Source organism: Cyanistes caeruleus, chromosome Z (assembly GCF_971803275.1).
Source record: "Cyanistes caeruleus chromosome Z, bCyaCae1.hap1.1, whole genome shotgun sequence".
Classification (NCBI taxonomy): Eukaryota; Metazoa; Chordata; class Aves; order Passeriformes; family Paridae; genus Cyanistes; species Cyanistes caeruleus.
Genome location: NC_141732.1, coordinates 4,885,005 through 4,911,380, shown reverse-complemented (window position 1 = coordinate 4,911,380; position 26,376 = coordinate 4,885,005). Strand labels below are relative to the sequence as shown.

General features: G+C 41.8%; 1 long non-coding RNA gene across 1 annotated transcript; it reads left to right on the top strand.

Annotated features, from left to right (window-relative positions):
* The first annotated feature begins 317 nt into the window (after positions 1 to 317).
* Positions 318 to 3,465, top strand: LOC111941881 (uncharacterized). Its single transcript, XR_002870324.2, has 4 exons — positions 318 to 574; positions 823 to 934; positions 1,461 to 1,563; positions 2,499 to 3,465. It is a non-coding gene; the product is annotated as an uncharacterized LOC111941881 (long non-coding RNA).
* The last annotated feature ends 22,911 nt before the right edge of the window (positions 3,466 to 26,376 follow it).

Below are 26,376 nucleotides of genomic sequence, written 5' to 3'. Positions count from 1 at the left end.
CTTATCTGTTTTTATCAGCCACGTCCATGACATGACAATGGTGATGTAAAGTGGACTCATGGAACAGGGTGGGACCCACCATGTGGAGCATGGTGTGTCAATCTGACAAGTGTAAGAGGCATTGTTTCCTATAAGCTGATTTATTTACTTTTTTTTTTTCTTTTTTTAAACTATTTTTCAAAAACAACACCAAAAATACCAGACCAACCATAAAGGAGAGAATTAAAAAGGAGGTTTTTGCCTGAATGAAAACAAGCAGGAAAATGTCCTTGAGAACAAGGTGCATTGTTCTCCTGCCTTGAGAAGGCAAGAGATACTTGGTCTGAAGCACTGTGGAGAGAAAGAGATGTGGAGGAGCACACATCTTGGTAGCTCCATCCTCTTCCTCCCCCCAGCAGTCCCCCAAAACCAAACAAAGTTGCCTCCCGCTCTGTCTGGCATAAGAATGATGCATGTGGGGACAGAACACAAATCAGTGAGGTCTGCCTGAGTCAGGGGAGAGATTCCCAACCCACATATATTCCAGGCTTTGAATGAACCTTCAGAATACAGCTGCAGCCACCATGGAAATCTGGTAGGTCTCCAAGACATAGAGATATAGATGCAAATATATAGATAGATGGATATACACACAGAGGGAGGGAGGGAGGGAGGGAGGGAGGGAGGGAGGGAGGGAGGGAGGGAGGGAGGGAGGGAGGGAGGGAGGGAGGGAGGGAGGGAGGGAGGGAGGGAGGGAGGGAGGGAGGGAGGGAGGGAGGGAGGGAGGGAGGGAGGGATGCTGCATAGCAAGACCCTGACAGTCATCTTTATGCCTTTTACAAGGTATCAGGAAGGGAAGATTCTCAGAATATTAAAAACAAGTCATGTAGAGATCTCCCTGCCTTCCATTCTCCACTCAAAATTGATGTTCAACCTTTCCAACATCAGCTTTAAGGTACTAGATTTTGTGTTAGCAGATTTCATCCAAAGCAAGGAGTTTTGAAACCACATGCTCATGAACTGAAATCCTCTTTTCTACTTGCGCTCTGGTTGGTTTTCTCCCTGCTAAAATATCTTGCAGTATAAAGACTTTTCTTTTTGGCAGCCACTAAAATCACTTTGTTATGAAGCATCCAGATTTTATCAGACAATTAGCAAGCCAGCTCAGTGTTTGTGTGTGTGCATGTGCGCGTCTGTTTGCATGTGTCCGTGTGGTAATTGATATTCATGATGTATGGCTGGCTGGCTGGAATATCTCACTACCCACACAAAATGATTGCTGGTGAGAAGGCCTTTTCCAGCTCAGCATTAGCATGCCTCATCTGAAATTTGCTTTGCTGACAGGCTTTTTTGCTCCTGAGTGTGTGCTCCTGATGCAAAATGCATCATTGTGCCTAATTTCAAGCATAACAGTTCTGTAATAATCTCCTGAGGAGATATTAAGTTATATCTATTTGTGCTGTCTTGGGTGATCATGCAAGTTGCTAGGATGACAGCAGCAACAGGACCTGGATACAGAACAAACAAAGGAAGGGCCTGCCAAAGCCACAGACGTGTGCTCCAGTTGTGGCGGTAATATATGAGGTATGTAAGATGTCTTTTTAGGAATGCTGGGTTCCTGGCCTCTGCAGGTTAAATATTCCCCTCTGCCTCACATCAGCTGAATTGATGGTTTTGCCACCCAGCAGCCCCAGGAAGATAATAACTGTCAGTCACCAGCAATCTGCACTGCATTTACAGTAACAAATAGGATGCCAGTTTGGGGAGAAGATGATATTTGTACAAATATGTGGTAAGTGACCACATATTGCTGCAGCAGTTGTAGCCCCTTTATACATATATGTATGTCCAGACACATAGGACGAGTGAGTGTTAAACACACACCATTCAGAGCTGGGTCTGGGCTTTAACAAAAGCATTGCAGCAAAGTAATTTCTATACCTGCATTGATGAAGAATGCGTCATGGATGCGGAATCCCTGCAAAGAAATGCATTATGAGATTTCTTTTTTGCTGGTTCAGCCCTATTAATCTGTTCAGCATGAGCTCAAGTATTTTAATAACAGGCATGGAATATTATGCCTGCTCTGAAATGGCTTGTTTTTAAGCACAACTTGGGCTGTGTTTGTGTTAACCTAGTTGGGGGAAAAAAAAAAAACAGGTTTTAAGCTTATCCTCCTTTTCTTTCCCTAATCACAGCTACAGGGCAAAACATACCAAGGCTCTAATAGGAGAAGTAGCATTATCATATGCTAATTTACAGTACTGTTAAGAATACCACAAAGAACAAGCCTTTGACTATATGTACAAGTTGAAATTCATACTTGTGAATAGACCTGTGGCATGGCTGGTTGGCCTTTTGGGGACAGAATTTGTGTTCCTGAGTAAACTGCATTTCAGGAGTTGGGGCTGATATAAGAGTTCTTACTCGGAAACAGGTTTTTGTTTTTTTTTTTGTTTTTGGTTGGGTTTTTTTTTCTGGTTTTAAGTGTATTTATTTTGTGCTGAATACTACTGCAGGAAAAGGTTCTCAGTCTGCAGCCAAGGACTATCTGCTCTCTGTGATCAAGAGCAACCTCTCCATCTCTAACAGGAATTGACACTGACAGGTACCAAAAGAGTATTTGTCTGTTCCTCTTCCTCTGGAAACTGCAGGCTGCACTAAAGAAGTCCAAGGGTGGGAGAAACTGCAAATGGGGAAGAGAAAGGACATCTGAGAGTCTTCACTAAATAATCAGAAGACTGATTTCAGACAAAGACAGGAGTTATATAATGCATTCCTCCTCTGTGAGTAATCATATGCAAAGATTGACATGTTTGTGAGTGTTCCCAAAACTGATCCTGGGCTTACTGTGGCCGTTCCTGCATGAAAAAAACATCAGTCAGAGGGAAAGAGGAAAAAAAAAAAAGAGAGAGAGAGGGGAAAAAAAGGAAAGAAGTGTGATTGTACTCCTAGGACAACATCCTGAATTTTTCCCTGGTGGACCCTTGCCATTACCATGGCAAAATGCCTGGAAACTGCCGTTCTTTTCCACAAAAAAATGTTTTGAAGGAAGAACAAAAGAAGTTTGAGCTTTTGGCAGATCACTGAAGATCACTGTGTTCAGATCCTCAGCTGGTGTAAATCAAGATAACTGCAGAATTGCTACAGTAGTTAAAAACTGACTGACTTTCCCATCCATCATGGCTTGCTGCTACGGGGGGAATATCTCTTTACAGCTTAGATAGAGGAAGGAATTGCTTTTACAGCATGGTGCATGTTTTCCTGTTAAGAAAACATTTCTTACCCTTAATTGCTTCAGCTCCCTTGCATGTGTAAGGTGGTGGTGCCTTGTGTCATGGAGGCATTTGTTGTGCGTGACACCTTGCTTTATTTCTTTGGTTTGCTACTTGAATGACATGTTAATCTGCTGTGAAGGTGCATAATAGGATCAATGGGAATCAGGGTGTATGTTTTAAATTAAAAAGAGGTCCTTTCTTTGTCTGATTCATGTTTCTGTATTATATCACAGCATGTGTGGCCAAAGAGTATTCCCACCAGGCCAGGATAACCTGACACCTGTCGATAATTAAATAATAATCTGTAAAATTGAAAGGCTTTATGTTTCAGAGGGAAAGGGTGTTTTTGTGGCTAATGGTGGTCAACAGGTAAGCACCCTGAGACCACCATACATACAAATACCTCATGATCATTCAGATACAAGGGCTTGCAAATCCATTTTAACAGCTCCAGAAGGATGAGGCCTATAAACCCTCATTTGCTTATGAACCACGGTGTCTGACTAGTGATCTCACAGCAGTGAGTTGGTTTTTTGGGGTTTTTTGGCTCTTCTACATAAAGAGAAACATCTTGTGGAAATTAAACTCATCTGAGCTATGTCAGGAATTGAGTGTGCCCACAAGTCTTAGATAAGCCTAGAAAATTTCATTATCTGTTCATACCATTGATTATTTGTCGGCCCAGTCTGGATTTGTGATGTTGTTGAGGTTTGATCACCCAAGAAGGAGAGGCAGGTATGTTCCTCCATGTGTCTGTGTGGTGGGTGGTGAGTGGCTGAATCAGCAGCTCCACGTTCAAGCCATCAGGAAGAAGACACAGGAGCGGAGAGGCAGCCTCGGAGGCACACCCCACATTCCTTACATCCCAAATTCACTCAGCTCTGCCCACCCTTTGCAGTGCATGGGCCCAAGGCCTTCCACAGCATAGACTACTGCAGCAAAATTTACCTTTAAAGGCGTTCTGGAAGACAGACTTTCATTTCTGTTGAGGAACATTACTCCTGATCTGCATCCCAAGTGCTCTACCCTGTTTATACATGTATTCACTTTTTTGTCTTCTGTTGGTAAAGGGTATTATTTCAGGATCACCTAGCAGCTGATTTGATTAGCTGTGTTATCTTCCAGAAAACTCTAATGCAGCTTTGTCCCCAGATCAAGGGAATGTGCGGTTACCAGGGTAAAAATCATAGGTAGCAAATAAAATACCATTAAGACTGGGAGAATTGGACTCAGGTAAGGAATAGCAGCCCTCTGAACTTCCACTTTTCCCCAGGAGTGTCCCAGATGGCACTATGCTGATTAAAGGAGATAAGGTGGTTCCCCCAGTTAATCCAGGAATGAGATCTTCTCCCTGAGGAAGCCACAGCTCTGCCCATGCAGTGGTGTAGGACTGGTCTGGTGTTCACCCAGAGGTCACCTCTGTCACGTTCCTCTCATCATTGTGAGGAGCACTGTGTGGGCTGCTCTAAACCCCTTGTGCTGAGAGAAAACACCAAGGTTGAGAGATATCTCCCCCGCCTTGTGGTTTTTATACATTTGGAATTTTTTTTAAAAAAAATTCCTTTGTCACTTACTCTTGTTTAAATGTAGGTTTCAAAATTGCTCCTGGACTCTTTCTTTTATTCTTGTGTTTAGTCTCAGGAACATTGCAAAAATAAGTGGAACATGGGACTATTTATGGGGAAATTTGAATTTTCTTTTCGAATCTACCTATTTGCTGCTGTGTTTCCTGAGGAACACCACACCATTTCTTTCTGCCCTATTTGCTTTTGCAAAACAGCAGTTACCTCTTTCAGTAAAATGTTAAAACCTTTTTAGGTGGCTGCTCCATTAATGCTCCCAGTTGCTTTTGGACTTTCAAAGAAAGTGGAGAAAATAATCAATGAATGAGAGATTTCTGATCATAGTAGCAGGAAACTGAATTTGCTGAGCAAAACATGGCTCTGGTAAGCAGTCCAATACTAACAGGGTCGAAATCCTTCTGAGTGTGTGGCTGGGAGAAATCTTGCACAACATGCACCTGGCTGAGCTCCTTTAAGACTGGAATCATTGAGAGATGAATAGTAATGGATTTGCACAATGTTATGGATTGCTACACCTCAGCTGGGGCACCAAGCCTGATATTGTTATTTCCCACCATTCTCCTTTTGGCTCTGAGCCTGTCCTTTAAATACCCAAAACCTGCCTGTGGGTGAGGCCTCCTTCCTTACTCAATCCACCCATGACCTTCTCATGAGTTCATTCCTTCTAAGGTTCTGCCCACCAGCATTTTGCACTCATTTTTCTTCCATGCTTTCCACAACTTTCTCTCCTTGTTGTTTTCAGCCAGGCCCAAGGAGAAAGAAGCTTCAATACAATTTGTATCTGTTGTGCTTGAAAACTTCCTTTCTTTGCTTGGTGCTTAGTCACAGAATGGGTGGGGTTGGAAGGGACCTCTGGAGATCACCCAGTCCAACCCCCTACCAAAGCAGGGTTACCTGGAGCAGGTGACATGGGCTCACATCCAGGTGAGTTTGGGGTGCTTCCAGAGGGGAAGACTCCATACCCTCTCGGGGCAGCTGCTCCTGTGCTTCACCACCCTCAATGAAGAAGTTCTTCCTTGTGTTGAGGTGGAACTGCTTGTGTTTTAGTTTATGACCATGGGTCCTTGTCTCTGGGCACCACTGAAAAGACTCTGGAACCATTCTCTTGGCACCTGCAAGATTTTTATATGCATTAATGAGATCCCCTCTCAGTCCTCTCCAGACTAACCAAGCCCAGCTCTTGCAGAAACTTCTCACAAGAGAAATGCTCCAGACCCCTCCTCATCTTTGCAGCCCTTAATGACAACACTAAACCTTTCCAGCAGACCAACCTGCATAGTTTGGTCTGCATATTGACAGCTGGTGTGTTCCACACACCCTCCTCTCCCCATGGGCTGAATTCTCCTGCAGGTGCATGCCAGTTTTGATCTGCCTGCTGCATCCAGAGTGTGGCAACCTTGGAGCACCACACTCTTGTGAAGGCTGCTTTTGATCACCCTGCCTCTGAGCCGTGTCTTTGGTCCTTCACTGAGGCTTCCTGTAGTCTGATCCTGTCCAGATCCTGCTTTCTCTCAGAACAGAGAGTCTTTGGGGATGGATGTCACTGATACCAGAGTGGGCCTGGTGTATGTTCACTTCTGAGGACCCCGGAGAAGAAAATTAACTCAGGAACGTGGTGCAGTCAGGCTGAGTTATCTTTTCAAGGCATCTGCACCATGACAAATGGACTCCTCTGCTGTCTCCAGAACACTGGGGATTTCTGAGGGCCAGGCTGTTCTGTGAGAGCCCTCATTAATAATAAATGCCTGTCACCTCCAGCATGGACTAACCACACTTCTGCCTCTGCTGGTACCTTCCAGCATCATCCAGCTCCTGTTGAAGCCAGGAACAACACCTTCCTCAGGCCAGGATCACAGGCTGTAGACTCCTTCGGGGATTTTCCCATGGCTTGAATGCTGCACTCATTTTAAGCGGACTCTTGATCTTCCAGGGAGAGAGCTGCAATGAGCTGTGAGAGCTGAGGAGATGAGTGGTGGAGCAGAACAAGTGTGCTAGAGGGGGTTTTGGTGTTTCTTTTAGGTTAATGCAATCACTAAAGATAAAACCTCTCCAGCAGAAAGATAATACAGCTTCCCTTTCTTTACCTCCACATTAAGAGTGCTTCTTACACACACATAATAGATACTAGAAAAATATGGGAGATGAGACTGCACAAGCTTTCAATAATGGCTGCAGAAAACAGTAAGTTATCATCTCAATCAAGAGGTCTTGAAAATGTAATAAGGCAGCTAGCATTTCAAGAGGACAGTTATGTTTGTCTCTGTCCTTACCAATCATTTCCTTCTTCCTTTCTGTACACAGGGCCCCCACAAAGCTTCTGAACGTGGTTTATTGTTTTCTGTCTGCTTAAATAATTTGAGAAGAGGGATTACGTTGCGGTAAAAGAGTTGTACTCGGGTTTGAGGGATCCGGCATAATTTTCAGATCCATGATATTCCTCATTCCCAAGCTGTGCCTTCCTGTCAAAGACAGTGGTGGGTGGCAGAAGGTACACTACCTTTCCTTTCAGAAGACTATAATCATTTTGAGATGGATACCACCTGGCTGATTTTCTGGATGTGTGGAACTATTAGCATGTTTGCTGTGAGTGAGCACACATTTACACTTCCCTGCATTTCTGAGGCATTGTTCAAAGCTATCTGTGTGCGTGATGTACTGCCATGAGCTTACACCCTTCCTGTCTGAAAGCATCTCCTCCCCACCCAGATACAATAGCAGTGGCATGACTGTTTTCCCAACCTCTGTCTCTTTTACTTATTTTCATTAGAAGTCTTTTTTTTTTGCAGAGTCTGTCTCATCTGCTGTGGGGTTTTTTTTTTTCAGTCCATCTCTCAGAAATGTCTTGCATGAGGAGTAGAGGATGAATAAGATGGTTGTGACTTAAAAAGAAAAAAAAAAAAAAAAAAGGCAGCATATCTGTATTTTTCTGCCAGCTGATGCAGCTATTACTTTGAAAGCTGATTGTGAGGAGAAAAAAGGTGATACAAAGTCAACAAGCAATGGACACTGAAGAGGTGACATTCTCTTTTGGAGTGAATTACTTTGTGTGGTGCACACCGGAAGGGGTAAACAACCAACAATTAGACCATGATAGTGTACTTCTAGAGAGGGACTTGGGCTTTTTAACCCCTGCTAGCTCAAAGGAGGTCTGTGATCACGTGTAACCATGGCAGATGAGCCATTTCAGCCCCTCACAAATGGGTTGAGGGAGCTCCTTGAATGCTCCTTTTCCCTGCCACATCTGTAAGAGGGTAGAATCTTTTCCCTCTGACACTGAATCAACTCATCTTTGCTGTGACTGAATTTGGGAGAATATGAGTAATTCTTCTCTCCCAATATCTTTTCTGTGACTCTTAGATAGTGGGAAACACTGCCATCATTTACCTATGCATCCCCTCTCTATCTTATTGCTGCCCCATAAAACAAACCCTCAGAAAGGATGAACAGTTGTCAGTTCATTGCCTGCACTGTCACTTTGCAAACTCTAAATAATAGTGAGATTATGGCACACAATAAAAGTACCTTGAGATAAACCTGTCTGAGTGCAGGGCTGATATTTGCTTTTGGATTAGATTTCAGTATGATCTCTTTTTACGTTTTTTTTGTTTTGTTTTTTTTTTTAGATAGCTCTCTTAGAAACTCAAAGAATGGCCTTGAGAGTGAACCTGCAGAACACATTGTTAAGCCAGAAAGGAAGACTGAATTAAGTTTACTTTCAGCTGATTTGTTTGTGCTCTTAGCTGAGTTACTCAGCCTTTCATGTAGTTCTCCCATGCAAGTATTAATCTGGCTCACTGGCTTTTGAGATCTTAAAGGATCCTAGCTCAAGCCCAAGCAAAGTACATGTGGAGTCTAGACAGAGAGTTTAATTCACACTCAGACTGCCAAAAAAGTCTAATGTTGTTTGCCTTCACATTCAAAAGGCTGAGCTTGCTTAAAACTTGAGGTCAAGGGCTTGAGCTCTGGCTTTCCAGAATAAGGAATTGTTCTTATTAAAACAGAAGGAAAAGGTATGACTTGAGCAAGAAATACCTTGGTCATCATTAGCTGATGGACAGGCAGACCCTGGAAGATAAATATAGATAAACAAACTATCAAACAAAGCTCTTCTCCTTGTTTTGTCCCTTGTTTAGTTTCACTTTGGGAGCTGTTCCAGAAGGAGCTGGTGGTTCTGGTCATGCCTGGTTTTACAGCTGTTGATTGGCTGACTTATTTTTCATCTATTTTTTCCAAAGTGAAACCTAACAAAAGGGGAAGACCATTGTCCACCACCTTCCTCCAGAATGAACTTAAAGGCTCCTCTGGCCCCAGAGAGATGTCTGTTGTTTGCCACCCTTGGACCAATGAGTTAATCTATGGAGGATGGCCAGGAGGGGTAAGCATGATGAGCCTTTCTCATCAACAAAAGTAATTTTTTGGAACATTTTACAGAAGCTTAGCAATATATCTTTAGGCTGTGATCTCAGACTGCCTCACAAGCTCATTTGGGGAACCCCATGGTCAGTTTGGTGGTAAAATATCTTATTCTCCAAGTCTTGTTCTTTGGTGTTGCTGACAGAGCCCTCCACATTCTCCAAGTCCTACAAGCCCCAGCAATGAAACTGTGACAGTTTTTTTAATGAAAAGTAAAAGAAAACATGTTTTTGGCGAGCTCAGGCTGGGAGGTCACTGTGGAATTAGCACTGAAAATTGGAATGACCTTTCACCTTTGTTGCCCAAAGCTGGCAACTAACTCCAACAAATTCTGGTGAGAGCAAGAGCCCATGGGCAAGCACAGGTGGAGGTGCCAGGCTGCCCTGGTGCTGGAGCCAGCAACTGCATCAGCCACCTTGATTTGTTTTGCCAAACCCATCCACAAGTGGCTAACATGCAAAAAAACCCCAAGCCATTTCATGTCATCTGACAGGGAGCCACGTAGGAGTTGTGGCTCTCATGATTTATTAACTTGGAGGGGCTGTGAATTCACCACACAGAGGTACAAGGCTTTGTGTCCTGCTGTCAATCCCTTGGGCTGCAGAAAATGCCTAAATGTATTTTAGTGCTCAGAACAAAGCCCTTCACTGAAACCCATTGTTAATCCTCTACCACCACCTCCACTACATCATTAGCTGGAAGCTCTTTCTCTCATCAAATTGAGAGAAAACCAAATAAAACAAATGTGAGAGGAGAGAATGTGGGTGAACCTGAAGATTTGTTCAATAATTATTGTCTCACTTGAAGAATAGGTGCAGTACTTTGGAAATGAAACCACATCTCACTTGACTATTTGACTACATTGTCCTAGGGGCCTTGGTTGAAGTTCTGACAGCATTGTCAGCACTTTTCTTATTTCAAGCTCACTGAATATCCTGCTGTGGAAAAAAAAATAAAAAACTGGCTAAAAAAAGAAAACTGCTAGAGCTTAAAAGCCCTCTGTTAGCAAAAGCCAGCAGTGGAGGCCTTGGTTGATGAGTCACTTCACACAAATAAGTGCCACTAATCAATGAGAAATACTATAAGGGGCACTCATGGGCAGGAAAAAGCAAAATCAAATATGTTGGAATGCTAAGGGTGGGGAAAATGGGGAGGGTTGTGTGCTGGTGGGTTCCTCTGTATGGGATCAGAGAGCAGGTGGGAGCTGGAGAATGGGGTGTTTCACCAGAGGATGTTGTTCAGGAGATAAGGACAGGTAACAACCCTCTGGCCCAGAGTCTTGTTTATGATAATACCTTATCCAAGGGTTTCATAGTGAGGAAGGAAACCTGACATTTTCATCACATATTTATGACCTGCTGTGGAGATTAATGTTTCATATGCATTTGGAAATCCAGTCACTAACACAACTGGCTTTGTTATGCTTAGCATGAATTCTGTCATTATATATCTGTTAAGCATGTATTGGCAATTTATTGACATTGCTATTCAAATTAAATTCTTGAGTAATTAGTCACCAGTGGATTTGCTTTTCCAAGCTGCAGCAATATGTCTCAAAACCTTTTCAAGCTTCTTCCAAGCTTCACTCATTGGCATTTTTCCAAGATGTTTCCTAAGAACAAGCACTGAAGCTGATATTTAGAACATATGGTGATGATGTGTTTGTATGTTCATTAAATCAAGATACCAATGAAAGAAAAGTGTAAGGCTTTCTATCCTTTTAAATGAAATTGTCAACCTAGATATCTATTGCCTTTGCTGAAATCCAGCCTGAAATGACTTGTAAGCAGTGCTCTGTTATGATGACAAATTAATTCACATCAGACTTTGATCACTGCTTGAAAAGTTTTCAGGCATCAATTTCCAGCAGTTGCATTTAGAAAATGAGAATTCAGTTTGGAGCCTCAGACTCAAAACAACAGAAATAAAAGTGCCTTCATGTAGCTGGTATGCAAACCTCCAGAAAAGAAAATAAAGAAAAAAAAAAAGCAAGCAGGATATTCAGTAGAAACTTCTTCTGTGTGTGAGATAAAGAATTTCAGCAATGGTGGCTGGTATGTGCAATTAATGTTCTACATATGGCTCACTTTATGCAAAGCCCCTCATGTTACTGTTGCTCATGTGCACGGATTCATACATTAACACCGAATATACCTGTCTGTCTGTCTGTCTGTCTGCTCCCATTGGTCTGTCTCCTTGCCATGTAACATGTCAAAAGGGAAGGAAAAAAGGGTGGGGGGGGGAGCCAATCTGTCTTAAAATAGAACAGAATCATATTAGCCAGCCTAATCGTGAAGGTGCATTTTGGAAATGTGGTTCTGTATATCTAATGTTTACCACTTGACTACTCATGCCTCAGGCTCAAAATGCATAATAACCCAAATTAAAGCACGGCAAATGGAAGAGCCAGAATCTCAGAGATAACCACACCTAATGCAAAGTATGACAGAACATCTGCTCTTTAATTAATCTTACATAAAGATTGAAGCTGTGCATTAAGATGCAGAGTGTTTATGACAACAGTTTTTATTGTAGTTAACATGCTCCTGGCCTCCCCCATGTAATTGTTTCTGCTTTGTAACACACATAAAGCTCTGATAAACAACAACAGCCACCTAGAAATAAAAATGCTGGGAGAGGGATGGTTCAGAAACACAAAGTCAGAATGTTTCCAGGGAAGCACAGGAGTAGCATTGCATTTCAGTAAGTGGAAGTGGATTTTGATGATGACTAGAAGAATCTAACATCTGGCTTTGAGAGTGCACTGATGACAGCTGAAATCCTGTGATTAAGATTAAAAATAAAGAAAAGCAAGGAACCCCCTGTGGTCCTCACTTTTTAGGTGGTCAATTTGGGTTCTGCTTTAGGAGTCAGATTTTCAGAAAGCATTTTACCTTCTTTTCCAGTGCTTTTCAGAAAAGGAGGGTACTTTTAAGTATTTGGATCAAGCCACCCCAAAACACTAGTGATTTCTGAAACTCTACCATTTATCCCATTTCCCCTTCATTACGAATGCATGCAGGTGTTTGCATGGATACAGTTGCTACAAAGAGCAAAAAGTATATCTGGAACCTGTTCATTCATCTTGTTAAAACAGTTCCCTCATTCCAGGATTATTTACTTTATTGAAGAAGTAATTTTCCAGTTGTCCACATGGACACAGCTGAACTGTGATGGACACATTGGATGATTGTGGAGACATTCCTGGAGACTTGGAGACAGCCTGACAAACTAACCTGCTTTAATCAAGAGAGCTCTAAAAACAGTTAAAATCCCTTTATGGCTTCTGTCTGAGATGGGGGTATGGATCTGCTCTTGGCCTCAGTACAAAGGTGAGTGAGGGAGTTGTCACAAGAAAATATGAGAAGAGATACCAGTAGAGCATCCTTCTGCAGTGCAAAATGCCATCACCATCAGGGGCTTCATCAAGAACTCATCAGACCTAACAGGTTGACTGTCAGCGTGGCTTAGACCTCTGGAGAGAAGAAAAACTTCCTTCATCTTTATTCCCTTTCAGAGAGTGGTGCAGGCTTGGACACAATTTGACACTCAAGAGGCAGATACTTCCTGTGCATCCATCTGGAGGAAAGATGTTCTCATCTAGATTTGTCAATCCAAATCTCATCCTATACAAATTCAGTCCAAGCCTGAATGGGAAGCTCAACTTCGTGTTATTAGGAGATGTTTATCTGCAAGACATATAACAGTTGTATCATCTGAGAGGGAAAAGGAAAGGAGGTGAAAGAACTGTAAAAACATCTATTTTGGAACTTGGTTGTGTTTCCTTAAAAGAGTGTTTGGGACTCAATGAAACACCTTGGAAACTTTTCACTTGGTACAAATGGCTGAAATCCTGAATAAAAATTATAGGATGCACTTTAAGCTGAATGAAAATAGGTTACCTGCAGAAAATGCGGAGCTGGCATGTGGGCTACGTCTGTCAAGAATAATTTCTATTTGCCTAAATATGGATAAGGGAGGAAGACAGATATATTGAAAGAAAAATGCCATCACAGTAGCGTTCACTCTGGCAAAAGGTTTGTAAACAACATAAAATAGCTGCCTCTCTGAAATGATAGCTTTAGTCAAAGTATGTCCAATATATATGTGTGTATATATGCACATATATATAATCCAAAGGTAGCCTTTTCACCATGGGAATTGTCTGCAATTATGTTCCACTTCCATGCTGTATCATAATTAGCAATTTCTGTGTCATCATGGGATGATGCAATGTAAATGCAGGCTTTCTGCTCATCCACTTCTTCCCATGTGCAGTTTTATTCCTCCAGCTGAGCTTGTGCAGCAGATGCCAGTGTTCACTGTAATGAGGGACTGGAGAAGGACCTAAGCTTTACCAGCATTTGAATTGCTCTGGACTGCTCATCACCACTCCTTTAATTTATACCCTTTGAGAGATGGCAATAGGGTCTATGTCTCCTATGGAAGTGATTTGAAATCTTGCCAGGAAAGAGCCTCAGTCCCTTCCTCCTTATAGTCCTGGCACGTAAAACCACAGGAGAAAACAAAAAGCATTTGTGAGGAGTCATCCAGGAAGAAAGATTAACAATATAAACCAAAGGAGAAGAGAGAAAAGACCCTTTCCTCATTGAAAGTGGGTCTGTGCTTATTTTAATGGATCTTTTACAGTCCCTGAATGTCCTCTAATCTGAGCGTAATGCTCATTGCTGTTTCTGCTGCTTCTTTGTTCGACATCCTGTCTGTTCTGCTTGTGGTTGGGCGAGGGGAGGGGGAAGTGCAGTCACTGGCCAGTTTTATCTTTGTGTGAGGAACAAATGTTGTTGTCATCCTCAAGGTTATGGAGCATGTCTGCTCTGCAAAACAAAGGAGTAGCCAGGGCCTTGTTTGTCCACCTAGTTCTCAGCGCACCCTGGACCTCTCATGAAAAACCAGGAAGGTTTCTAATTTTTTCCTTTCCTGAAACACATCAAAGACTGTGAGTAGAGGAGGGAGATGCTTCCCCCGCTTCCTATAAATCCCCCCCCTTTCCTCCCTCCCCCAGCCATCTCTTTTGGTTCTGAAAATTGTGTGGCTTTAACCTTGCTTGTCTAATAATGTGTGACCTTGACTAAAGGTGGGTTGGAAGGATTTCAGAGTTGGTTTTATCAGGATTAGCTTTTCATCTGCACAGAAGTATCCAAGGAAGTAAGTCATCTCATCTTCTTTCACCTTAGACTCCGAGCTCTCTCCTTTAGTTCTTGCAACAGTGAGGAGAAAATAGACTGAATTATTGCCATGGGTATGGTGATATCACATTCAGTGCAACACATGAAAGGTGAAGCCACCGCTCGGTGCGGGGCTTGGGCTCCGTGCGGTAGGGAGCACGCAGCTGCCTCGTGCCGGAGTTCAGAGCTCTCCTCTTCCAGCACCATGTACTCCTTTTCATCTGCTCCCTGCACAGGCAGCCTGTGCTCGGGGAAGAGCAGAGAAGGAGGGTTGTGGAAACCAAGTACAAAGGATTTATGCCTCTTCATGTCTTCTCTGCTTCTTGGAACACAAACTGACTTTGAAAGATTGGCTCGGAAAATGAATACCCAGGACATTGCTCTCGGTTACTTTGCTGTGAAATTACTTTCCTGAATGAAAATATTTAATTCCTTTGAAAGCAAGTGCATAACATCTCTGGAAGTGAAAATCCTGTGGAAATCACAAAGGAAAGAAGGACAAGGGATATAAAAGCTTTATATCTCTAAATGTTAGTGAGGCTGAGCTTCCTTTACTTTCTTTTTGTGTGTGTTTGCTTGACAACAACCATGAATGCTCTTTCTAATATCGATATGGTCAGCAGTAGAATCATCTCATTGCTTGCATTAGATTTAAGTTTTATTTACAATAAACAGAGAAAAATGTGATCTTTAATGCATTGGAGAGCTTATGAACACCCTGAACTGACAGATTCCAGTTGTTTAGCAGCCCCAGTCTGCTGCCACCATAACTTGTGGAAATTACTGCCTTCCATGGAGGACTGTCTCATCCAAGATGGCATAATATAAAATTCCCTTACAGTGGGCCAGCTCCTCAAGCCCTTAGTCTTGATGAGTAACACCTGACTCTTCACATGTTCTCCATGCAGCTTCCATCAGAGCAAGGTGCTATTCCATATGGGAGAGTTGGCAGGATACATAAACCTCAGTGAAGACTGATAAAATGCATTGGACAGATTTTTGGATGTAGCTGGCACCTTTCTCCTTGATATGTTCTTACTGCATCCATCCCACACATTAAGGAATGAAGTTGTTCCCCATAAATAAAATTAAATAGACAGCCCTAGAAGCTATCAGCCAGTCTGAGCATCTAAGAGGACACAGGACTGTGCACCCTGGAGGCTGTGGCCACCAGTTTTCTCTTGTTCAACCCACCAGATTGAAAAAAAAAAAAAAGTCTTTTCTTGGAAGCAGACACACCCTTTTGTTGTTCACTGCAGCTCCCTGCCTAAAGTCTGGTATGTGACACACAGAGAGCTCTCTGCCATGCTCTAAATCAAAATGACCAAACAGCTCCTGGTTATTCCTTTACTGGAGTCACAGAGATTTTGTTGTGTGAGAAAAGGAAGTGAAGGGATGCTGGAACAGGGGTGAGGGGTCATGCAAATTTTGATCTAATTTTCTTTAATGAAATACCTTGGGCTATAGGTAAGTAACAGAAATTTATGAAGGGGGTTTAACTGTGGCTCCAAAATGTCCTCTCCATAAATTTTCACAGGAAGGTAAGCAGGTTTCACAATGCAGGTTATGTATTAATTAATTCTGTATTTCATCCTTCTCTTACTCATTCACATAATTTACTTGCCTTGCTCATGATTTACATCAGTGAAACCAAATAGCACAAGCCATTGAAATGTCCTGCTACCATTTTGCATCCTCACAATCCTCTTTCACATTGAGTAAGATTCTTAAAATGTAGAATCTGCTGCAACTCTGCCCTCTCTAAAATCAGAGGAAGATGACTGTGTAGAATTAAATCAACATAAAGTACTTTGGAAGTTCACCCTTTTGGATTTGTGATTCAATTTTATTTTTAACTCTAGAATGAGAATGCATTTTAGGTCCAATTATATGTGTTTCTGGCCATCATCAGAAACATGATATTAATGGTCTGGATCATACAGGTATATGTAATGTTCTTATATCTGCACATACACAAAGCTAGATATTAAATAAAGAGCTAGTGTTTTCATTTTCCAAATTTCATTACTATTGTATGCTGTTGACAAAGAGACCAACACTGCTACCCAGACCTGTCTTCACTGTGGTCTGGAATCTAAGCCTGTTTCTGAAATCCACCAGGGTGTCTAGTCCTTGGACAAGGTATACACGTCCAAAACAGAATTCTTAGGTGTGTCATTTGCTGAGCTTCTTCATCAGCCTGTTCAGATGATCATAACAGAAAATCCCCTGTCACACTGGCAGTGTCTTCAGCTTTCTTCACAAACTCAGATCTAGGTTATAACTTAATCTTCACCTTGTTTTCACATCATATTTTACATGACTGTGTCGTCTCTACTGACATCACCTATGACTGGTCAGTGTCCTCAAATCTTGTACTGTACCTCAAATATTCTGGTCTTTGGCAGAGATTCTGGACATCTTATCTTGCTCTTATAAATCTCTACAACCAGTCACTTTGACTGAAATTCTCTTTAGTTAGTATCTATCTACTTACTTTTCCACCTTTAGCATTTGGGATACAGTCTTCTTGCCTTCATTTACAAGATCCTTCAGACCTTTCCTACCTTTTTCTTCATTCACTGAAAGATGTTTCATTAAAATAACATCTCCCCACCTCTGATCTCCACCTTTGGTGTTTAACATCTCCAAAAGGGAACCTTTGTTTTTTCCCTGTGCTGCTGCATTAATTTGATGTGAGGTCTCCATTAGCCTCTGCCTCATCTCCTCCACAAATTCTTCATCAAAACCCTTATTTAAGACAGTTTGTGTGGTCCCCACAATGAGGTTGCTTGCTATGACTGGTTGGTATGTGGGGATGGCTTCTCCTCACAGTCCCTAATAGGGTTCTGCTCTTTCTTTCTCCTCCTCCATCAATCATTTCCATCCTTTCTTTCTCCTTCCCTGCTGTGGCTGTATTATCTGTTTGCTCTCTAAGACTTTCTTTTTTTTTTTTTTTTAATGCTGAGTTTGGACAGAAGCTACAACAATTTCTTAGCTGAGACTCAGAACTCCTGTGACATCTTAGAATATTAATCAAGGATATGCATTTAGAGAAAAAAAACACCTGTGTTACTTTTGGGTCTTGAAATTAGAAAACATAATACTGCCATAAATTCTTTGAGCAGAAACTAAAGTTCTGTACTCAGTTTTAGCTGCCACAGTTCTCTTGTATGACCATTAGAGAGTCATGTAACCTCGCTGTTTTTCAACACTCCCCTCAAGACTGATAAACATTCATTAATATTTTGTTATGGCTTGAAGTTATAAACTGGTGCACTGACAAGTCATAGTGATATTTAGATAAAAATGCAGGGAAAATTCTTGATCATCGGGATATGCAGTGGAGAAAACATGTTTATTGCAAGTAACAGTATCTACGATAGTTAATGTCTGTGCAGAAGGATGATGATGGTAAGAAATACCTTTCCAGTGTCTCGGCAATATTTCCTTAGCAATCAAGAAATTAAAGTTGAGCTACAAACATTTTTCTTGCTTTGTGAATGACTATTTCCTCTAAGGATCTCCTGAAATTTGAGATGTGCAATAGCTCTAACATTTCTTTTCCCATACAGAATTAGTTTCGTAAGCAAGAAATAAAATTAAACCCAGGCACAGCAGTATTTTAAGAGGGAAAGGCAGTAGCCTTGAATTATCCGTGTTGATTTGACTAAGTCAGTGATGCTGCAGATATAATACATGGCACTGCTGTCACATCACCAAGTGACATCTTTTTATCCAAAGTGAAAATGAAATGTCAAAATGAAGGAGTTCTGCAAGTCTTCTCGTGCTGTTTGCAAAACATATAAAAGTCACTTTTGTGGAGTAAGGTGGGTGTTTACCAGAAGTTTGCTTTAAATTAGAGGTTGTTAAGACAGCAAGATCCAGCTGAGGTTCCCTAATTTTCTTCTTACCTATGACCCTTTTAACCTTGCCAGACACGAGCTTTTTGGCTTGAAATTATCAATGCTTCATGTATTTGCATCTTGGGTTTGTTTTGGGGATGCTTTCACCATTCATACATTTTTTGAGAATGTTAGCAGAAGGAATGCATCCATAATAAATGTTTTACCATTGCTTTCATGATAGTCCTGTTCCTCCTGTTTTGGAGATTTTCTTCTGATTTGCCAGGAATGGTTTCCTGCAGTAGAGTCATGATAATACCCATATGGAAACTTCTTCCAGAGGCCCTTTTCAGTTTCTTTGTGCTCAGCAACTTCCTGAATTATGACCAATCTTCTGGGGAGATTTTGTCTGCACTGAGAGAATGTCTGCCATTGACAACAGCATATGCAAACCATTGCCCAGGAGAGGCTGACCAAGGTACAAACAGCACTGTTGAGCATTCTTGTCAATCAATACCATTGCCTGCTGAAACTGGAATTAAAAAAAAAAAAGAAAAAAAAAAAAAAAAGAAAAAAAATCCCAAACCCAAAACCCCAACAACAACCAAACTAACAGAAAACAAACAAGCAAAACACCCACAAAAAACAACCACACAAAAAACTCAAAATGCAAAATAAACCCCCACGAAAAAACCACAAAAACTTAGCCCTTAACTGGGCAAACTTGAGCTGGTGCCTGACTTGTCAAGATACACAAAGATGGGACATGTGGGAGAAAATAAGGTTTGATCCTTAAGATAAAGTAGGTATTATAATAGGTACTCAGTGGCTTCTGTGCTAGATGTTGTTTTTAAGAGCTAATTTTATATTGTCTTCACCATTATGCTTTTGACCTTGCAATCTTAAACATTCTGCTTAACACAGCTCTTGAAATGGCCACAGAAATCAGGATATGCAATGTACAAGTAAATTCAGGCCAGTGTTTGCCTTGTGGACCTCCTATAAACTTGTAATCTAGATGTAGGCAAAAAAGGAAGATTGGAAAATTTCCCCAGCACGTATAACTTTATCACCATGAGAGGAAAGCACACTCATGTACACACAAATGCATATATTAAAACAAAAAAAATATATTGCAATGAATTTAGTTTGCCCTTCTACTTCTAACAAATTTTCCAACAACTAAATGATAACAAATCACAGTCAGAACACAGTCAGAAGGAAAGACCAGTTATGAGTAGTACTTGGGTTTATGAGATTGACAGTGCTTGGTTGACACCACCACATAATTCCCTTTCTTTGTTCTCTGCTAATTCTGACCCTGTTAATTTATTAATTTGTCACCTGTTAACTCTTACACAAGGAGGCCAGAAAATGTAAGAGATTTTATCTGTCTTTCTTCAGCTTGAATCAGTCAGTTCTTGCAGATAGGACATGATCATTCTGTCTGTGTGGCTCTTGGGGTTTGTCTGGGGATTGCATTTGTTTTTGTTTTTGAGGTCCAAATGTGCTGCAGGTCATGCATGAATAGAACAATTTCATATGCAATTTACAAGTAAGGAACTGAGTCACAGGGAGGTAAAAGTGACTTAGCTTAGATAGGAATCCATTGGAAAAGCCGTGAGATGAAACAATTCCCAGGCCATTGCCTTTATCATACAACCAGCCTTCTACTTCAGATGACATTCAGCTGGACTCATTGGAAGGAAGACATGAATACATGAAAAGGCATGAATACCAAAAAAAGACTCATATATGGTGTGTGTAAGACAACACAACAGAATATAAGTGAACCAGAAGGCTCCTGGAATGTGATGATGACAACTTCCTTCTCCAGCTGACAGAGGAAATGATGAGGAGAGCTTCTGTCATGGACCTTTGCCTCACCAGCAGGGCGAGGCCAGTGGGGAATGTGAAGCTCAAGAGAAGCACTGGCTGCAGTGCCCATGAAATCCCACAGTTCTGTGAGAGGCTGGACTTCAAATTCCTTAGGGCAGTGCAGAGGGTCTGCAGCAAACTCACTGCTCTGGACTTCAGGAGAGCTTTTGGCCTCTTCAGGGAATCTGCCTGGGAGAGTCCCTCTGCCTAGAGTATCCTCTTGGAATAAAGCCCTGCAGGGAAGATCAGCCCAAGAAAACTGGTTGGTATTCAAGGATCTGAGATCAGGAGCAATTCAGCCCAAGGAAGAGGAAGGCATGCAGAAATCCCAGGAGAGCTGTGTGGATGAACAAGGAGCTCCTGGACAAAATCCAACACAAAAATTAAGTTTGTAGGGTGTGAAAACAAGGACAGGTAGCCTGTGAGGAGAAAAAAAAAGAGAAAAAAAGCCAGAGCAGAGCAGCAGGGATCAGGTTAGGAAAGCCTGGGTAGAATTAAACCTGGATAGAGACCCCAAGGGAAAGAAGAAAACTTCTATAGTTATGTGAGGGATAAACAGAAGACTGGGGCCCTCTCCAGAAGCAAATGTGAGACCTGGTTACCTGGGATATGGAGAAGATATTAATGAGGTATTTGATGACTTTTTGGCCTTGGTCCACACCAGCAGGTTCTCCAGCCACACTGCCCAAGTCACAGAAGACAAAGGCAGCAGGGACTGGCAGAATAAAGAACCATATTCTGCACGAGAAGATCAGGTTTGAGAACATTTAAGAAACTTGAAGATGCACAAATCCATGGGATCTGAGGAGATCCTGTTGAGATCCTGAGAGAACTGGCAAATGAAGGATCTACACAATATCCATCATATTTGAAAAGTCGTGGCAGACTAGTGAAGTTCTCGCTGAGTGGAAAAGGAGGGAACCCCAGTTTTAGTAAAAAGAAAGATCGAGGGAACTAGAGGCCTGTCAGTCTTACCTTGGTGCCTGAAAACACCATGGAATTTTCCTCTTGGAGAATGTGTGAAGGAACATGGAATATAAAAACATAAATATAAAAATAACCCAAACACATGTTGGTGACAGCCAACATGGCTTTGCTAAGGGCAAATCACACCTGACAAATCTGCTGGCTTTCTGTGGAGGGGTGACAGTGTTGGTGGGTGAGGGAAGAGCAGTTGACATCTTCCTGTGCAAAGCCTTTGACACTGTCCCTCACAACGTCCTTGTCTCTGAACTGGGTTTGATGGATGGAATATTGGGTGGATAAAGAATTGGCTTGGACAGTCACACTCAGAGTTACTGCCAGTGTCTCAACATCTGGGTGCAGAGCAAGTGGCCCCTCAAGTGTCTGGGTTGAGGCATCTCTGCTGGGGACACTGGCATCAAAAATTTTGTAAATTTTCTGAGCTATGTGCCATGATGGTCGTGCTGGAGGGAAAGGATGGGACTAGAGGGAACGTGCTAGGTTTGAGAAGTGGCTCTGTGTGAACCTCATGAAGTTCAGCAAGGCCAAGTGCCAGGTCCTGCTCATGGGTCAGGACAACCCAAAGCTGCCCAAATACAGGCTGGGCAGAGAATGGATGGAGAGCAGCCCTGAGGAGAAGGACATGGGAGTGCTGGCTGATGAAAAGCTCGACATGACCCAGCAGTGAGAGCTCACACCACAGAAAACAAGGGTGTCCTGGACTGCATCAGGTCAGGGGAGAGAATTCTGAACCTCTACTCTGCTCTTGGGAGACCAGTGCTACATCCAGCTCTGGTGTCCGCAACATAAGAAGGACATGGAAATCTTGGAACAGGTTGGAACCAGAGTTATTATATTATTTCTGCTGGAACAAAAATTATTAGAAGGATGAAACTCCTTTCCTATAAAGATAGAGTGAGAAAGTTGAAATTGATCAGCCTGGAGAAAACCAGGCTGTGGGGAGACCTTACAGCCCCTTCCAGTGTTTAAAGGAGCTAAAAGAAAGCCAGAGAGCCTTTTTACAAGGGCATGTAGGTACAGGGCAGGGGATAATGACTTTAAACTGAAAAAGGACAAGTTTGAATCAAACATTAGCAAGAACTTTTTCACTGTGAGGATGGTGAGAGACTGCACAGATTACCCAGGCTTGTGGCTGCCAAGCTGGGTGAAACTGTGGGTGACTTGTTCTGCTGGAAGGTGTCCTTGCCCATGGAACAGGGGTTGGAACAAGATGGTCTCTAAGGCCTCTTCCAACTCATACCTTTCCATGGCTGTCTAGTTCCATTAATCATGTGTTGTGTACAGCTCAGAAGTCAGCATGGCCAGGTCATTCTGCAGCCAAAGTGAGGGTAGGAAGCAACCAGGCATAAGGCAGTTTCCAGGTGAGGCACTTTATTAGGTCACCCTCACCCAACATCTTCACTGTTGGCTGGACAACTGTAAAATGTAGTTTATTACTAAAAACTGCTCCCAAGAGAGATTATCTTCTCTGAGAACAGAATGTGGAACACTCAATCCAAGATCCCAGATTCATACTTATTATTTACATGTTCTCAGAGTATGGTGGTCCAAGCATGCTTTATGCAAAAATAAATCTTCGCTTAACTAAGCTCATTTTCTTCTTTGTGAAGTCCAATGTGCTGTAGCTCAGTTTATGTAAGATACAGATGAATCTTATTAGAAATATTGGATTACAGTAGTCTCGACAGATTAAAACAATTGCAGGAAAATGTGGACCTATTTACACATTGGAATGTACAAGACTATATCATGACCAACATTATTCCAGATCAGTAATGGTCATTTCTGTTAGGCAAAAAAATCACCATTTAACACATGGTGATACTTGAAACTTTGGGGGTTTTGGGAAGTTTTAGAGAATTGTGGGGTACTAAACTAAAAATTGTATTGAACAACAAGATTTACTGAAATGCAAAGCCTTTTATAGTGCAGTATAATACAGATTTAGAAATTAAGTTCTTTGACTCTTCAGAGGTGGAAGAAAGGGCTCCTTATAACATATACACAGTACAGCTGTATTAAATTATTTCATCATCAGAGAGTCCCATTCTACATTTTACTGAAAGATTCTGAAATCTGTGTCTGTCCCACTGGGTAAAAATTCATATTATGCTAAAGTCTTCATGATGACCAATGGAAGTTAAGACCAATAGTTTGCATTTGGGTTTTTTTCTTTTGTTTTTTTTAATGAAACAGTAATAGATACTAATTAGCTTATCATTTTACCTATCTTCTCATGACTTGTCCTATACAACACAATGTCACACATGCTTCAGTCAATTTTTACAGATGCCTCAAACAAGGTTTTGCACCCAAGCACTTTTGAATCTGAGAAATCCCTCCTTCTTCTCCATGAACAAAACAATATACTCCACTCTTACTAATTCAAAGACTCATTAAGCCACTTTACTAATATTTACAAATTACTAATATTTACTCTACTAATATTTACAAATATTTTCAATATTTGTTTTTAAAGGGCCTCTTTCTAAGTTGCTGTTTTAAACAGATAGTGTGAAGCAAATTTCAGATTATTTTAGGTAATGTTCCAGAATTACTCAAAAGACAAAAACCGATTACTCATGTATTTCCTCTCTAGAAAGAACTGTCTTTCTACCTGTATCACCATATATAGATTTGGTTTTGGATGATGAAAAAAAAAATTAAATTAAGCAGTGGTACACAAAATCTATAAACTCAAAGGAGTTTGAATGGGCATAGGTACAAGAATCTCATATGTCTCAAAGAGGAGAATTGTACATAAGAGTTCTGTTAAAAAAACAAAGTAGTGATCAAGAGATGCTTAATAAGGTCTTGTGGGGTTTGTGCACAGTTCCTCACTCTTCTTGACTATCTTTTTTCAAAAATCTGGCATCAAGGATAAATAGTGTACTGATGCAAACATGCCTGTGCTATGCATATGCAAAGCCTTATTCCACCTTGATGGACTTTAGTGAATACCCCATTTATGTCATGTCTGAACCTGTGAAACCACCTGTGAAATGGGTTGCTGGCAGATGTGCACAAGGATACCAGAAACTCACCCAGAAAGGAGGAATCTCAAGGTGAGTCAGGCTGATCCAACCATTGCCTGTAGATGGAGAGCTCTGTAAACACATCTCTAGGAGAAGGCCAGGTGAGATGTCAGAGTGCCTGGTCCCTGGAATGTGATTTCACCCACTCCCTTGGTCAGCATCTAAGAGAAGTCATACAGCAGCAGTGATTAAAAGAGTGTGGGTCTGAGTGTGAACACCTCCATACCTCCATGCCTTGTTGAGTATGGCTTTCCACCCACCAGTGAAATTCCTGTCTGCAGCTTTGGCTGCTCTGTGACTGTGGTTTCAAAATTTGACTGTCAGCCTGTCCTTGGAAAATTTGGAGACAGGCATAGTTGCAAAAAAAACCAACCCTGCTCAGGGCATTCATGTTTCCTGCTATGGAGACTGCAGCCTTTGCAGCTCACCCAGCTCAGCATCCCCAGAGGAAAGCCTGTGTTCTGTCCCTCATCTCAGTTATCTAACACATATCCGAGTTTAGAGAGAGCTTCCAAATCTGTCTGGCTTGTAAAGTTGTTTTCTCTTGGTGGAGGTGGATGGGGAACAAAACTCACTAGACTCACTACAGTCAGTGAAAACATCACTGAACATCTGGGACTAAGAAAGTGTTGGCACTAAAAACAGCCACCACTTAAAATGCCAGCACTTACAGAAGTTGATGTGTTATGGCATCAGGCAGCTGCTCCCATAGTCAGAAAGGGAGAAACTTTGGGGTTTCTCATTTAGTCCTGGTGAGTGCTGGGCACCAGGAGGTCTCTCATGTTGGGTGTGCTGTGTACAGGGCTGGGGCTTTCAATGGATTCCCTTCCCAAAGCTCTATTAGGAAGGAGAACTCATCATTGTTCACTGTCTGAGATGAGATAATGGGGGAAGGCAAAACTCCTCCCCTGCTATCTCCCCACAGACTTTGAACAGGTAACTACCTGGAAAAGTCTTTGAATCTCTTAGAGGGAATTCATGGGTCTCCTTTGTCAAGCTGAAAGAAGTGTGCCTGCTCTTGCCAATGCTGAGCTGTGTGACAGCATGCTACTAAATCTGCTTTTAGCTGCTTCAGAGCTATGTGAAGCAAGGAAGAAAGCAGAGTATCAGTGGGTGAGCTTTTAATGGGGTGGGAGACAGACTGCTGTTCTTTTCTCCATCATTCTGGAGACCATCACGAAAAATGTTGCTATTTCCTTCTCTCTCCTGAGGTTTTGCACTGTTACTGTACCTTCACTCAAAACTGTCGTCCTCCAAGCGTGCCACCCTGACTGATTCTTCAGGTTTGTGTATGTCTTTGCAAGAAGGTGTGATACACAACTTTCATCTCCACCTTGGTGAAAAAAGAGCAAATGCAGTTCTCCAGCAGCCTAAAGCAAGTCCTGCTGTGTTTTTCCACCCTTAGTAATATTAGACCAGAGTTAGAAATGTAGGGAGACTGTAAGAGTCACTAGGCATAAATTTGTTGGTTGCATCTTGGAACTCCTTCTGCTTAAAATAAAGCCAAAATCCAGCTTCATGTTACCATCCAATGTCCCATCACTCCTCTTATGCAGAGTATCTGAGCACATTTGTCTGGGGCATTTAAAGTGGTCTTGTTTTTCCAGGGAAACTCTACCCACGTTAGTATTTAGAAGAAAGGCATTCAAAATTTTTTCTTGCCTCGTGTCATGTTGATTATATGTGGTTAGATTCCTACTGCTTTGGACAGTAAGATGGAAGTAGTTCTTGCTTCCTGCTGGTCTTTACCTCATTGCTTTGTACAGACAGTGCTGGGCCAGATTTGCAGTGACTGGGAGAAGGAAACCATTCTCCAGCTCTGCCACATTTACCCTCATCTATTTTATTTTCAATGTCATCTTTTCCTTTCTTTCCATCAGAACTGCTAATGACAGCAAGCCAGTAACATATTAGCTCTGCTTGAGGTGAGATTTTTGGCTTTTTGTACAGCTCCTTGAAGATGTGGAGTCTCTTTAGAAATGCTGTTTTTCTCCCCTGTCTCGGTATTTTGCATTCATTGAACATTTAGTGGGCCATGCTTTGTGGAGAGTGGTAGCCATGGAGACTCCTGGTTTTCCAAGTTCTTGTTGGTTGTTGCTACCATCTAAACAACACCTGAGTCTGCTCCCTCAAAAGTAATATGAATAAGTAATATGAATAAATTTGCAGTGTAGTTTGCACTCAAGACAATCCAT